The sequence below is a fragment of the Monodelphis domestica genome, chromosome 4 (genome assembly GCF_027887165.1).
Source record: "Monodelphis domestica isolate mMonDom1 chromosome 4, mMonDom1.pri, whole genome shotgun sequence".
Classification (NCBI taxonomy): Eukaryota; Metazoa; Chordata; class Mammalia; order Didelphimorphia; family Didelphidae; genus Monodelphis; species Monodelphis domestica.
Window position 1 is genome coordinate 166,223,516 of NC_077230.1, and position 14,223 is coordinate 166,237,738.

At 37.8% G+C, this 14,223-nt stretch overlaps 1 protein-coding gene across 5 annotated transcripts in view; it reads right to left on the reverse strand.

Annotated features, from left to right (window-relative positions):
* ITGB6 (integrin subunit beta 6) overlaps window positions 1-13,928 on the reverse strand; it is a 191,222-nt gene extending 177,294 nt beyond the window's left edge. For 2 of the 5 annotated variants that reach the window (XM_007494246.3, XM_007494245.3), the window contains exon 1: window positions 13,516-13,919. The gene's annotated coding sequence lies outside the window, so the exon portion shown is untranslated. Of the gene's footprint in view, window positions 1-13,515 lie in introns of all 5 variants that reach the window. The other 3 variants (XM_056793943.1, XM_007494244.3, XM_007494247.3) reach the window with 3 other exon arrangements.
* Window positions 13,929-14,223: the final 295 nt, after the last annotated feature.

Below are 14,223 nucleotides of genomic sequence, written 5' to 3' on the forward strand. Positions count from 1 at the left end.
CAGCAGCACATGGTACATTTGCAAAAATTGACCATGTATTAGGGCATAAAAACATTGCAAACAAGTGCAAAAGAGCAGAAATATAAATGCAACCTTCTCAGATCAAAAAGCACTGAAAATAATGATTAGTAAGGGTACATGGAGAGGTAAATAAAAAATTAATTGGAAATTAAACAATAAATGATTCTCCAAAACCAGTTAAAGAACAAATCGTAGAAACAATAATTTCATTGAAGAAAATGACAATGATGAGACATCCTTTCAAAACCTTTGGGATGCAGCAAAAGCAGTACTCAGGGGGAAATTTATATCTTTGAGTTCATATATTAACAAATTAGGAAGGGCAAAGGTCAATGAATTGGGAATGCAAATTAAAAAACTAGAAAGGGAACAAATTAAAAATCCTCAGATGAAGACTAAATTAGAGATCCTAAAAATCAAAGGAGAAATTAATAAAATTGAAATTCAAAAAACTATTGATTTAATAAATAAGACTAGAAGCTGGTACTTTGAAAAAACAAATAAAATAGGCAAAGTACTGGTCAATCTAATTTAAAAAAAGGAAAGAAGAAAACCAAATTGACAGTATCCAAGATGAAAAGGGAGACCTCACCTCTAATGAAGAGGAAATTAAAGCAATCATTAAAAACGACTATGACCAATTATATGGCAATCTAGGTGATATGGATGAATACTTACAAAAATATAAATTGCCTAGACTAAAAGAGGAAGAAATAAATTACCTAAATAACCCCATATCAGAAAACGAAATTGAACAAGCCATCAAAGAATTCCCTAATAAAATTCCCAGGTCAAGATGGATTCCCAAATGAAGTCTATCAAACATTCAAAGAACAACTAATCCCATATATTATACAAACTATTTGACAGAATGAGAAAATAAGGAGTTCTACCAAATTCATTTTATGACACAAACACAGTACTGATCCTAAAGCCAGGCAGGTCAAAAACAGAGAAAGAAAACTACAGATCAATCTCCTTAATGAACATAGATGCAAAAATCTCAAATAGGATACTAGCAAAATGACTCCAGCAAGTCATCATGAGGGTTATTCACTATGACCAGTTAGGATTCATACCAGGAATGCAAGGATGGTTTAATATTAGGAAAACCATCCACATAATTGACCATATTAACAAGCAAACTGACAAAAATAACATGATTATCTCAATAGATGCAGAAAAAGCCTTTGACAAAATACAACACCCATTCCTATTGAAAACACTAGAAAGTATTGGAATAGAAGGGTGTTTCCTAAAAATAATAAACAGTATTTATCTAAAACCATCAGCAAACATCATCTGCAATGGGGATAAACTAGAAGCCTTCCAAATAAGATCAGGAGTGAAACAAGGATACCCATTATCACCTCTATTATTTATCATTGTACTAGAAACACTAGCAGTAGCAGTTAGAGAAGAAAAAGAAATTGAAGATATTAAAATAGGCAATGAGGAGTCCAAGCTATCACTCTTTGCAGATGATATGATGGTTTACTTAAAGAATCCTAGAGAATCAACCAAAAAGCTAGTCGAAAGAATCAACAATTTTAGCAAAGTTGCAGGATACAAAATAAACCCACATAAGTCATCAGCATTTCTATATATCTTCATCCCATTTCATCAGCAAGAATTAGAAAGATATATTCCATTTAAAATCACCCTAGACAATATAAAATACTTAGGAATCTATCTGCTGAGACAAACACAGGAACTATGTGAACACAACTACAAAACACTTTCCATACAATTAAAACTAGATCTAAACAATTGGAAAAACATTGATTGCTCATGGGCGGGATGAGCTAATATAATGAAAATGACAATCCTGCCCAAATTAATTTACTTATTTAGTGCCATACCCATTGAACTACCAAAAATCTTTTTTACTGAATTAGAAAAAAACATAACAAAGTTCATTTGGAAAAAAAAAAGATCAAGGATATACAGGGAAATCACGAAAAAAAAAATGCAAAGGAAGGAGGACTTGCAGTCCCAGATCTCAAACTATACTATAAAGCAGTGATTATCAAAACAATTTAGTACAGGATAAGAGACAGGAAGGAGGATCAGTGAAATAGACTTGAGGTAAATTACCTCAGCAAGACACTCTATAATAAACCCAAAGACCTCAGTTCTTGGAACCAAAATCCACTATTTGATAAAAACTGCTGGGAAAATTGGAAGACAGTATGGGAGAGATTAGGTTTGGATCAACATCTCACACCCTACACCAAGATAAACTCAAAATGGGTGAATGACCTGAATATAAAGTAGGAAACTATAAGCAAATTAAGTGAACACAGAATAGTATACTTGTCAGATCTCTGAGAAAGGAAAGACTTTAATACCAAGCAAGAGCTAGAAAAAATCACAAAATGTAAAACCAATAATTTTGATTACATCAAATTAAAAGTTTTTTGTTCAAACAAAACTAATGCATCCAAAATTAGAAGGGAAGCAACAAATTAGGAAACAATCTTCATTACAAAAACCTCTGACAAAGGTCTAATTGCTCAAATTTATAAAGAGCCAAACCAGTTGTACAAAATATCAATCCATTCTCCAATTGATAAATGGGCAAGGGACATGAATAGGTAATTTTCAGTTAAAGAAATCAAAAATATTAATAAGCACATGAAAAAAGTGTTCTAAATCTCTGATAATCAGAGAGATGCATATCAAAACAACTCTGAGGTATCACCTCACACCTAGCAGATTGGCTAACATGACAGCAAAGGAAAGTAATGAATGCTGGAGGGGATGTGGTAAAGTTGGGACATTTATTCATTGCTGATGGAGTTGTGAATTGATCCAACCATTCTGGAGGGCAATTTGGAACTATGCCCAAAGGACAATAAAAGACTGTCTGTCCTTTGATCCAGCCATAGCGCTGCTGGGTTTTTACTCCAAAGAGGTAATAAAGAAAAAGGCATGTTCAAAAATATTCATAGGTGCGCTCTTTGTGGTGGCAAAAATTGGAAAATGAGGTGATGGCCTCCAAATGGGGAATGGCTGAACAAATTGTGGTATATGTTGGTCATGGAATACTATTGTGCTAAAAGGAATAATAAAGTAGAGGAATTCCATGGAGACTGGAACAACCTCCAGGAAGTGATGCAGAGTGAAAGGCGCAGAACCAGGAAAACATTGTACACAGAGACTGATATACTGTGGTACAATCGAATGTAATGGACTTCTCCATTAGTGTCAATGCAGTGATCCTGAACAACTTGGAGGAATCTTTGAGGAAAACCACTATCCACATCCAGAGGAAACACTGTGGGAGTAAAAACACAGAAGAAAAAGAATTGCTTGAATACATGGATTGAAGGGATATGGTTGGGGATGTAGACTTTAAATGAACATCCTAGTGTAAACAACAACATGGAAATAGGTTCTGATCAAGGACACAAGTAATACCCAATGAAATTGCACATTGGCTGAGGGAAGTGTGGGTGGAGGGGAGGGAGGGAAATAATGTGATTTCTATAACCAAGGAATAATGTTCTAAATTGACTAAATAAACTAATTCAAATGGGGAAAAAAAAAAGAATTATGAGCTACTTGGTCAGGATAAGTGAATGGCCAGCTTTCAAGCTCTTTGTTTACTAACCTGGATTTTGCAAATTACAGCCTGGTTTAATCATCAGACATAGCTGCAGCTGAAGGCCTTCAGGGGTGTGTGGGGTAGGGGGAGAAGGGTTGGCTTCTCCTTTTACAGAGCAGTGTCTGTACATAATTAAACATCAGGACTTTTGGCTCTCCCTAATTAATGAAGAAGCAGCCTGAAACCTACTATGCCCCAGAATGCTTTGTTACTATTGTGTCTGAATTACTCTGCTTTGTTCAAAATCAGAGGATTTCTCTCTAGGATTTCCTTATTCTTTGTAAATTAGAACTTTCTATTCATATTTGTGAAAATATGCAACACAAATTCAGAAATTCACCTGCAGTTCTTGCTGTAATACTAAAAATCAGAATAAGACTTTAAAAAATTATAATGAAAAAGATTTTCTCTCTCTGACCTAGAATTAATCACAACAAAGCAATTCCTAGAGTCTAAAAGGTGGTTAATGAACTTTAATGGCTCCTCCTAGGGGCCAACCAGATTACTGGGAAATCTGCATAGAGACAGAAAGGGGGATATGCCAGGTGATCCTCTCTGCTTGCCTCCATGTTGCTTAAGTGAGTTGCCAATCCTCATATCCGGGTTTGTGGGATGAAGAAACTAGCTATGAATGCATTTTTTCACCCATTTAAAAATCAGACTGGTGATTCCATCCCATATAAAGAACTCCAAGTAAGAAAACTGCTTCTCCCAAGGTCAATTGGCAAGCACTCCACAACTTCCAGTCAATTCTGTTTTTTAAATGTTTTTTAAACCTGTTTATTAAATGTTTTTTAAACCTATTTTTAAACATTGGGGACACAAAAGAGGAAAAATACCATCCCTTCTTCCTAACTAATAGAAGAGACGACGTGAATACAAATATTTGCAAACTTTGTCTTAGAGAATAATCTAAGGTAATGAGAGGTTAGTTGACTTGCTTTATAGAACCAATATGTTCTTGTGGGGCTTGAAGTCCCTACTGTATCCAAGGTCACTTCTGGGGAAGTGAAGACTTCTTTCTCTGGCACTAGAAATAGGCTTTTGGAATGAATGGACACTGAATGACAGTCAGAGTAATGATACAATATCAAAAATCTCAATGATTGTCATTTTAGTGGAAGCTGCCATCCCCATCTTCAAGGAAAGGGAATTTATTTGAATTCTTTAGCATTCATGGGTCCTTTTGGAACATGTTGGAATGAAATAGAAAGTCTAATCTGTTTTACTCCATTAGTTAGTCTTTCTTTTATCTACTGTGGGTGAACATAGGAGTGTATCTAGATCCAGAAAATCCTATGGACTCTTTCTCAGAATAATATTTTCAAATGCACAAAGTAGAATAAAAGGATTACAAAGGAAATTTATTGCACTGAAATAGTTATCAATTTTCTAAAATTTATGAATTGGGGATGTGGAAAAATGGGGAAACAAATATACTGTTGGTGGAGCTAAGAACTCTTTCAACAATCTAATTTGGAATTACACCGAATGGTTTAAAAACTGTGTACACCCTTATACACAGCAAAATTATTAATATATTATGATATATTAATAAGATTAATTAATAATATAATAAATAATATTAGTTCCCAAAGAGATCAGAGGAAAAGGAAAAGAACCTTTATGTTTCAAAATATTTCTAGCAGCTCTCTTTGTGGTAGCAAACAACTAGAAATTGAAGAGATGGCCTTCAAGTTGGGAATGGTTAAACAAATTATGGTATATGATTGTGATGGAATACTAAGAAAAGATGTCTTAAGAACTGATGAGCAGGCTAATTGCAAAAAAAAATTGGAAAGAACTAAATGGCATAATGAAGTTAAATGAGTAGAACCAAGAGAACATTATACATAGCTATATATTTAAGACCTAAAGAATAACTTGGGAATATTATCTCTAGAGAATGAACTGAAAAATAGAAACATGAAGGATAATTTATATATCCCTGTCTCCCAGATGATGCCTTCTATGGTGCAGGGAGGGGAGAGAAGGGCTGAGACATTTGTAAATACATTTTATAAATTAAAAAAATTAAGTTGGATCAAAATTCAGATAATGGAGAGTATCTTTGGGAATGTATGTATGTTTATCTATCTGTATATATTGTGCATAGATGAGTGTGTATATATGTACGGGTATGTATAGGGTTGTGTACACCTAGATTATATGTATATGACATGTATTTGCAGTGGTTCATGCTTCATGTGTAGGTATGTGTAATGTGCTTATGGAGGCATGTATTATAGTGATGTATCTATATGGAGTTGTGGGTAAATGTTGGAGTATATGTGTTTAGAAGGTGCGTATATGTACAATTGGGGGGAAATGTAGGCATACATAGCATGTATGTATATATTTGTGAAGAGGTATGTAAATATCCCCATAGGAATGCATTATTGCTATACATGCAAGGTGTGCATATTTGTATGTGTTGAGGCTGTTTATGGGTGTTAGTATGTACATTGGGGTGAATAGCACATTGCATATGTGCTAAGCCTGTGTGTACATTGGAGTGTATATGTATGTTGCGGTGTGAGTGTATGCGAGTAGAGGATGGGGTTTGCATCCTATCCATATGTCTGCCCAGTAGTTCTCCTCCAAGCTGATTCTCCTTCACACACCTCAAAAAAGTGCATGACTTAGTTCTTCCTCTTTTCCAGGAGCAGCTAATGGTGGGTCCATTGTTTCATTTGGCTGCCAGATGTTAATAATTAAAGCAAACATTGTGATCAGAGTTAAATATTACTCATTTTGTTCACTTCTTCCTCTGTAGCTTCTGATATTAAAAAAACTGATATGGCTTGAGCCCACAGTCATGGCTCTGTCCTGCTGGTTTTCTTGCCCAATTTCTCCCTTCTATGTCAAGTGGAGGCTGGGATATCTAAAGGGACCGTTTTGCTAACTGGATCACCGAGCATTTCTGCAGGGCTCTGATGTATCATTTCTGACCATTTCCCTGAGTATGACTTCACTAGCGCTTTATGAGTTAGGCTGGGTGGGTAGACATTGTACTCGGTGCCATTAGAGAGAGCATCAATGTGTAACTCAACCTGCCTGGCTTCTCCTGGGGCAGCATTAGTGGGCAATAATGGGGCAGTCCTCAGGCACAAAGGCCAGATGATGAGTGTTACAATGCAGTGAAACCCAGAGCCCCAGATTCAGCTTCCTCATCCCTCTCCTGACATTCTAGGCATTCTCCTCTCTCTTCCCCCCTTCTCATATATAGTTTCTGACCCTGAGGTGTCAACTATGGGGAACTTGTTCCCATCATCATGAAATAAATCTGGATTGGTGCCCACTTGTAGGTGGTGTTACTGCTAGCTGACAAAGCTGACAGCAAGGGTGCTGACAACAAGGTTGCAGACTGATCTGAAAAATGGAGAAAGATGCAGTGATAGAAGAATTCTTCTTATCATTGTGCCTTCTCTGAGATTATCAGACTGTAAGCTCCTTGAGGGCAGGGACTATGCTAGACTCATTTTTGTAAGCTGCAGCTTCTCTCCCTCTCTCCTTGGCACCTTGCATTTAATAAGTAAGAGGAATAAATGTCTGACTATACACTTCCAGAGAAAGAACTAATAGAATCTAAATGTAGATCAAAGCATAGTTTTTCTTTTACTTTCTTTGTTTTCTGGGGATTTTTTGGTCTTTTTTTTTACAACATGACAAATATAGAAATATGTTTTGCCTGACTATACATATATAACCTTTATCAAATTGCTTGCTTTCTCAGTGAAGTGACGGCAGGGAGGAAGAGAGTCAGAAAGAGTTTGGAACTCAAAATTATTAAAAAATTAAGGTTAAAATTGTTTTTCTATGTAACTGGAAAAAATGTAAATGCCAAAGTTTAAAAAAAACTTACCCCATTAAATAAAAAGAATAAATGTTTGTTGAATACCTTCCAACCCTTTGCCCTTCATACTGGCTAAAGCCCCCATTGTATTCAACTATTCTGCATCTAAGATTCTAAGTGGAAAGAGTTCAAGGCTAGGACTCAGTTATGTCTCTCCCAGTATTGGCTGGGAGATGTCACTTAAAGTTTATGCCTCAGTTTCTCCATAATTCAGGAGAGTGAGAATAAAAACCTGTCCTGCCTTCCTCTCAGGCAATTCAGGAAAGATAAAATGAAACGATACGCATGCAACATGTGTAAGCATTTTCAGGAGTTAAAAGGATCATAGCAATCCAATGTATTTTGATTCAGCTGGTCCCCTAGAGACAGAGGCTGTTTGGAGGTCAGAAGGGAGAGCCTAGGGAAGGGGTTCAGGTTAATGCCACAGGTATCTGGGGTTTATAAAGGCTCCAATTCCAAGTCTGACATTTAAAGCTCAGCTTGGCACGGTGCTCAAGCCCTAAATAGCAAAATTGACTTTCCCCCACAGAATCATATTCTAAATTATGCTGAAGATACTTCATTTCAGTCTGCTTGAGACCCACTGCAACCTTAAGCAGCTTCCATAATATACAAACTGATTTATAACTGTGATCTTGCAAAGAGGAGTGGAAAGGGGCCAAGATGAGTTTCTGTTAGACAGAAATACTGGCATGAAATACTAACATCGTTATGACTTGGCTCATGATAGGCTGACTCCTTTTTTGCATGCACTGAAATAGGACTTTAGGGGCAAGGCAGAAAGGGCCTTGGGGTTTCCAAAAAGACTTAGTTGTGAGGTCTATGAACAAAGGTGCAGAAGGACCTCGGCAGCTGAAGGAGGGCTGCTGCTGCTCTGGGTGGGGTGTATATGAGGCGTAGGGGTCCACCAGGCCAGCTCATAGGGGCTGGGGGCTTTCCCTGCCTGGGGGAGCTCCCTGTTATCTTTGAAGAATGACTGGGGTTGCTGCTTGTAGGCCCTTCTGTGACTAGCGTTGCCTTCCAGATTTCTCTACCTTTTCCCTTTTCCTTTACTAAAAGGATTAAGATGGCCACAAAGGACAGGTGTGTGATGAATTCCAGCTGTCTCCTTTTGGCATAAAATGATTAGTTATGAATCAGTCATGTGTATTAGGCTGGATTTATTAGCTAACGAATTAGGCATGATAATGAGAATTAATGCTATAAAGCAGTATATATGTGCCCAAGGAATGGTAGAAAGCATTAAGTGTTAGAGGCTATGTGGCCTCAATGGTTGGAGTTAGAACAACTGAACTCAAATCTCACTTCAGATATCCCCCAGTTATTTTCAGACCTTCAGTTTCCTCATCTTTAAAATGGGGATAATAATGCTTAACCACTTACCTCATAGGACTACTATAAGGAAAGTGCTTTGCCAACCTTAAAGCATGATATAAATTATTAAATGTTGATAGGAGGGAAAGATTCCTGGATTTACAGTAGTTGAAGATGCATCGTGAAGGAAGTTGGACTAGAGCTAGGCAAGTTTTAGGTAGGTGGGAGAAAAGAACATGAAGTAGGCTTTCCAGGCAAGAAAAAATGGTTAATGCAGAAGCAGAAGTGCCCAAGGCACATTTGGCCCTCATGGCAATCCTCTAAGAAAGGGAGTAATGGGGTGGGGGTGGGGGAAGGTGCAGCTAGGTGGCTTAGTGGATTGGCAGCTAGGCCTTTATAGGTTGGAAGTTCTGAGTTTAAATCTGCCTTCAAATACTTCCTAGGTGTGTGATCCTGGGCAAGTCCCTTAACCCCCATTGCCTGACCCTTATCACTCTTCTTTCCTAGAACCAATACATAGTATTGATAGAAAGAAAGAAAGAAAGAAAGAAAGAAAGAAAGAAAGAAAGAAAGAAAGAAAGAAAGAAAGAAAGAAAGAAAGAAAGAAAGAAAGAAAGAAAGAAAGAAAGAAAGAAAGAAAGAAAGAAAGAAAGAAAGAAAGAAAGAAGGGAGGCAGGCAGGAAGGAAGGAAGGAAGGAAGGAAGGAAGGAAGGAAGGAAGGAAGGAAGGAAGGAAGGAAGGAAGGAAGGAAGGAAGGAAAGCAGTATTTTTAGGTATCACCTTCATTCTCACTTGACAGAAATGGGAACTGAGGACCAGTAAGATTAAGTGACTTATGTTAACCTCGGGTGAGAAATGAAAGAGGCAGGTCTTGAACCCAGATTGCATTACTCCAAATGCTTTGATCTTTCCACCACACCATAGTTCATCATAAATTTGATAGTCCTTTCATTGTATAACATTAAAAAAAAAACTATATTAACTTGTACTCTGGGATAAGATGCCTTATAACTCTGGCCAAGAGTAGAAACTCAGGATAGGTGGTATGTATCTAGCTCCAATTTGTGTTTAGTTTTGGCTTAGCATGGTAATGGGATGGCACAGGCAACTGCTCTCCCCAGTATTAGAAAAGGAATTATGCTTTCTGAATAGCCTGGAGCAGGTGTAAGTTTATAAAGCTCATGGTGAAGAAGTGTTTGGCTTCAGAGTGATTTAATGGTTGGGGATAATGTGCTGGGAAACAAGTGGTTTTCCTGGATATGAGCTGTACTGAGCTTGCCTTGAGGCCTCACGATGTTACCAGATTAAACAGTGGATTGAAGTTGGGAATTTGCTGTAGCTACAGCCTTGCTTTAGTGCTCAGGCTATGAACCAAGTTTATTAATGGAAGTGGCCAACAGTATATTAGATGACTTGTCACATCTCCACAATTTGAGGAACCCCTGAGATTCAGCTTCCTCTCTCCACACTGCCACCAATGTGGAATTTGACAACACAGTCTCTTGAAGGATGCTTCTCCTCTAGGAAAGCCAGGCTCCCTATCTCTGTTTCTTGCCTTTATCCACTGTTTTTTTGTTGGACTCATGGGCAGGAGGGGCAGTTTTAATGAAGCTTCCATTTTGGCCAAAGACTTTTGGCAATCTGACTCCTAGGTGGCTCTTGTTTCTCATTAGCATTTTGAGGTGTCTTTGCCTGATTCAAGGATAAATTATTTTCTTTTAGTCCAAAATGCAGGCTAAAGGAAGATAGGCAATGGATTAGGTTGTCATTTTGAGGAAGGTGGGGAGGGTGTGGTAAGGCATTCTTTTATTATGCATTTCAATTCTTGTACATGTACATGTTTTTTTTTTATGCTGGGAAATTCTCCTTTCTATGGCACATCTATTTCATGATGAGTCAAGTTGCCCAATGTCAGGAAGTTTTATGGACATTGATACGTGTGAAATAACAAATTCAAAATTGTACCCAAGACATAGAAATGCTTTCCCCTACATCTGATGGGTAGATTTTGAGCTATAAAGGTTCTCAAAGGTCTTCTAGTCCAAACTCCTTATTTTACAGATAAGGAAACTGAGGATTGTGGAGGATATGATAACTACAAGTCACATCTCATTTCCAGACTGACAAAAACTAGGCTGTAGGCACTAGGGGGTAGACTTTCTTCTTTGTAGTGAAAATGGAATGGGGTATATTCAAGGAACATTTCACAGAGGTCAATAAATTACTTTTAATATGCTCCAAAGCTGAGAATACAATTGTGGTTCCAAATGGTCAAATCTTTTTTTTTTAATCACTTTTTCTGGGAACCCAAATCCTTGAATCTCTCAGCATAACTTGGTAGACCCAAAGTATTCATGTTGCCTTCCTGGGAAAAGTATGAGTGGCATATTGTGAATGCCATTCTGTTCAAATATCCCTTTCCTATTATAAAGTTGTCAGAAAGATGTTATTAGTAAGCAAGGAAGCAGTGTTCTAAGCATGTAGCCAAAGAGGGTAGACCATTTATTAATGGAACGGATAGTCATTTTTAATAGTCCCCAGTCTAGAACTGTGATAATGCCTATCATAAAGGACCAACAGTTCTTCATAGTTGTTAATTAGAAAAAATAAAAATCAACAGAATTGTAACTCGAGTTCTTTCTAGACCCCGTACTCTTTCCATGATACCATATTGCCTGTTGCCTCGCACTCAGTATTCTCATTTGGAGTTCAGACAAAAACATCTGGCTAGCCCCAAGTTCACTAGCAATCATAACTGAAAACAACTCATTGGCAATGCCCATATCTACTGCCTTTTGCTCTGTGTCATGTTTTTGAGGGAAGAGGCTGCATCAGACTCTGTATTTCATACAGTGGACACTAGAGGGAGAGAGTTAGGCAAAGGAAGAAAGAAAACAGTGGGAGTGTCCATCTCACATGTGTGAGCTTTGAGGGTAAATGAATTCCAGCTTTCACTAAGGCAGAACAAAAGACTTGGTTTAGGGAGAGTTTTATCTCTGAATCATGACTGGGGGTTTTCATATTAGGCCCGTATTCCCACACAGCACAGACCTGCTCAGGGTTTGGTTGGGGCTTTCGGGATCATCTAGTCTCATTTTACACATGATGAAGCTGAGGCCCAGAGGGATTCCTAGAAGAGGCATGCCCCTCATTTAAAAAGCAAATAGGAAAATAAAACATTCTCTACAAATTCTGTCAAACCTTTTTCCCAGTGAGGACAGGCCTTCCCCCTAAACACGAAACAAAGATCTGTTGAATCTGTCCCAGGATGCCGATAGGAGAGGGCACCAAGTACTTTTGCTGAAATCCTGACCTAGCCTAGGCATTTTTAGAGAAGACGTGATCCAGCTCTGAGGTACAGCAGTAAAGTATGGCAAATAGAGAGCCCCAGCCTCAGAGTCAGGAAGATCTAGGTTCAAGGTCTGTCCCTGAAACAAACTGAAAAATAGGGCTCCAGGTAAGTCAATTAATTTTTCACCATCCCTGGCAAGTCATTAATATTGTAAATTGCAAAACAGATGCAGATCTCCATTGATAGAGGGATTCACTAGGGAGACATAACTTTGCCAATGAAATCATAGGTTTATATCAAAAAAGCTCTCCCCCAAATAAAACCCAAAAAATCAAAGAAAAAAAATAACCACTGTGAAACAATTCACATTTACATTAAAAAGCAAAAACAAAACTCTTCATGGTTCTTATCACACTTCCTCCCCCACATTTCAATGAGGGGGAGAATTATCTCTGATTTATAGATGAGAAAATGAAGGCTTAAAGGAGTTTAGTGAACTGCATAGGTACACAGAGCTAGCAGCTTTAGGTGATAGAACCTGGCTTGAACTCAGGTCTTCCAAGGCCAGGTTCAGCATTCCCTCCATCCCCTCACATTTGCTTTCTGTTCCCACCTCTTATTCCAGATCCATTCTTCTGACTATGTATCAGTAGCTTTAAGTTACCGGCAGACACTGGATTATTTTTACAAGCCAGATAGGCATTCTTTAGCTCCTCATGCTGAGGACTAGTGGAGCCAAATACCTGGACAACATTTAACAAAATCAAGTTGTCACCATCCTAGATCCAAAGGTCTGTCCTCTGTTCTTAGCTTATCTTCACGACCCTCCTATGAGTTACAACCAGAGGAAAACACATAGAATTGGGTGATGAGCCCCATGTCAGCTACAGTTCAACAGAAGCTGGCATTTGAATTCTGTACTCTGATTTCCCTCAGTCCTCATTCCCTTTTTGTTCACTGGAAATGTCAAAAGGATAGAGAGAACCCATAGGCATAAATGCCTTTGTTGACATAAAAAAGGGGAGAAGAAAAGAGGGCAATAATAAGGAATACCTTGAAATGGCCTTGAAAAGAGAGGAACAAACTAGAAGAGAAACCTAAACTTTTATCAAACATCTCAAGTATAATTAAATGATATACAGAAAGCAGGCCCTTTTATCACAGATATTCAAAAGTTCCTTATTAACTTCCATTTAGTATCATCATAATAAAACATGCCACATTAATAAGGGGATCTTGCTTTTCCTAGCACCCAGGGTTAGTGTCTTACCTAAGATATTAACTCCTTTAGCATGAGATCAGTAATTGGATTATGATCATATTTAGACAGCTTCAGTTGGTCAATATAAATTACAGTGACAAGAAAAACTGAAAGCCAGAATCTGGGTATTGAGTTTGTTAGTCATGCATTATACTACTTACCTTTCAGGGCAGACCTTTAATTTCAGAAAGTGCTGAAATGCATTACTGCACCCGTTATCAAAAATCTTTGGCAGACGTATCATTTATCCTTGTTGTGGTAATAAACAGATTTACAGTGTTCTGGTATTAACAATCCAGGGGAAAGAAAAAAATGTATTCATTTAAATTTCCCTTCCACAAATAAAATGAAACATTGGATAAAAAGCACTTGGATTTAGAAGACTCTGGAGAGATACTGGTGAATGACAGAACGTCTGGTTGATTTACATGAAGCACCAAGTGCTTGTATGAGAATAGGTTAGATTTAGATTGACGAGCAAATGTGTAACCAGACTTTTGGCTGACAAATGGTAGAACTATGCCAGGGTATCACTTCTTGGGGAAGGATCCTATAAGTAAAGATAGGGGATAAAGTTCATACTCTAAAAGACATTCAAACAGTGGGAAAACGAATGCCAGGGTTGCTGGAACAGGCAAATTAAGCTTATGCAAATTTTCATATCCCAAAATAGCCTTTGGACAGTTTGACAGTTGTCCTGGAATACAGACCGGCTGTATTATATGGACTGATCCAAAAACCTGATGGCTTGCATACTCTATGCATGTCTGCATTCACATTCCTTCCGGGTGATTGTGTCCATTTTCAGATAAGCCTATTTCACTGGGCCCTTTTGGGTTAAGTCCCTATCCCCTAAATGGGCCTTATTA